Consider the following 2,114-nt stretch of genomic DNA (forward strand, 5'->3'; position numbering starts at 1 on the left):
ACAGCCGTCCTATGAGACGCTAACAAACAGCCGTCCTATGAGACGCTAACAAACAGCCGTCCTATGAGACGCTAACAAACAGCCGTCCTATGAGACGCTAACGTACAGCCGTCCTCTGAGACGCTAACATACAGCCGTCCTATAAGACGCTAACATACAGCCGTCCTATAAGACGCTAACAAACAGCCGTCCTCTGAGACGCTAACTTACAGCCGTCCTCTGAGACGCTAACATACAGCCGTCCAATGAGACGCCAACGCACAGCCGTCCTATGAGACGCCAACGCACAGCCGTCCTATGAGACGCCAACGCACAGCCGTCCTATGAGACGCCAACGCACAGCCGTCCTATGAGACGCCAACGCACAGCCATCCAATGAGACGCCAACGCACAGCCGTCCAATGAGACGCCAACGCACAGCCGTCCAATGAGACGCCAACGCACAGCCGTCCTATGAGACGCCAACGCACAGCCGTCCTATGAGACGCTAACATACAGCCGTCCTATGAGACGCTAACAAACAGCCGTCCTATGAGACGCTAACAAACAGCCGTCCAATGAGACGCTAACAAACAGCCGTCCAATGAGACGCTAACAAACAGCCGTCCAATGAGACGCTAACAAACAGCCGTCCAATGAGACGCTAACATACAGCCGTCCTCTGCAGATGGTAAGTTTCATAAAGTTAGTTTGTTCGTCAGGTTGAAGCATCATAAATCTTATTTTCAGTGACTGATCACTGAAAATAGCTGTTTAAGTTTTGTTAGTTTATCATCAGAAAACAGTTTGTTGGAAGCAGACCTATCAGATATGCTAACGTAGCTCATAACTTACATGTTTTATATTAAATCACTGAATTATATTAATATTCTGTCTCATCCCATTTTTTCATGATGTTGAAATCTTAACTTTTTAACTAACATTCAGCAAGATTTCAATCAGGATGCATTATTTTTAAAGTTATTCCTTAGTTTATTTAAGACTTGCAGCAGGGCAGGTTAACACTGGGGGGCAGGTTAACTGCCCCTCAGGCTGGGGGCAGGTTAACTGCCCCTCAGGCTGGGGAAGAGGCAGATATTTTGAGTTATTTGTATCTTAAGGCCCTGTCACTATAACTTTTACACAACTTTTGCAAATTTTAAAGACTTCTATGCTGAAGATTATATAAAAAATCAACTGAAGACTCTTTCAGGTCTGTACAGTACTCACTGTAACTCTGACAAATTAATCAAATTATAACTTTTATTATTAATTTAGACCAAACAAATTTCATAATTTGGCGTAAGTTGTCTAAGAATGTTATAGTGTGACAGGGCCTTCAGCTGTTTGTGTAACAGACTACATGCAGTTTAACAAGTTTCATATAATTTAATTTATTTTGTGTTTACATTAATGTTAAAAACATCTGAGTAAGCCGTTAAGTTTCAGGTTTAAATTCATGTTTCATGGATTATTGAAATTAGCTGTGAACTTATGTTAAAGTAGAGACACTGGATAACAGGTGACCTTCACAGGTATGATGAGCAGGTGAGATGTACAGGAGCTGCAACAGGAAGTGTGCCCACGATTGATGTTGTGACAAAAAATAATCGTTGACTAATTGGACAAATAATCTGAGATTAGTCGACCATCAAAGCAGTCATTAGTTACAGTCTTTGTTGTTGCTGATAAATGATTTAAACACCAGTACAGGCTTTAAATCACGACGCTTTTTATTTATTTATAGAAACAAGTGGACAAAATAAACCAGGTGTTTATCAAGGTTTCAGGTTGTTTTCAGTCTAAAAGTTCAGCAGCTTCCAGAAAAACATCAGGTTTTTATTCTTTTCTTTGATAAACTTGTTTTTATGATCATAAATAAAAAGATGAGATTTAATGTTTAAAACTTTAATACATACTGTTTGTTTCTGGTCCTCACAGGTGTGTGTGTGTGTGTGTGTGTGTGTGTGTGTGTGTGTGTGTGTGTGTGTTTGACTGTTAAATCAAAGGAACCGTTCCCAGCTGATCAGCTCCTGGCGCTCGACAGGAAGTGATTATTAAATGTTTTCAGATGCTACTGGGTGCTATTATTTTGAAAACTAGGGTGTCAGATGACTTCCTCCAGGTGTTACCTT

At 40.9% G+C, this 2,114-nt stretch overlaps 1 protein-coding gene across 3 annotated transcripts in view; it reads left to right on the forward strand.

The window, feature by feature from the left end:
* The window catches only part of maml1 (mastermind-like transcriptional coactivator 1), a 17,149-nt gene that overhangs the window by 11,740 nt on the left and 3,295 nt on the right, over window positions 1-2,114 (forward strand). The gene's annotated exons all lie outside the window — the stretch shown is intronic.

The sequence above is a fragment of the Austrofundulus limnaeus genome, unplaced genomic scaffold (assembly GCF_001266775.1).
Source record: "Austrofundulus limnaeus strain Quisiro unplaced genomic scaffold, Austrofundulus_limnaeus-1.0 Scaffold506, whole genome shotgun sequence".
Lineage (NCBI taxonomy): Eukaryota > Metazoa > Chordata > Actinopteri > Cyprinodontiformes > Rivulidae > Austrofundulus > Austrofundulus limnaeus.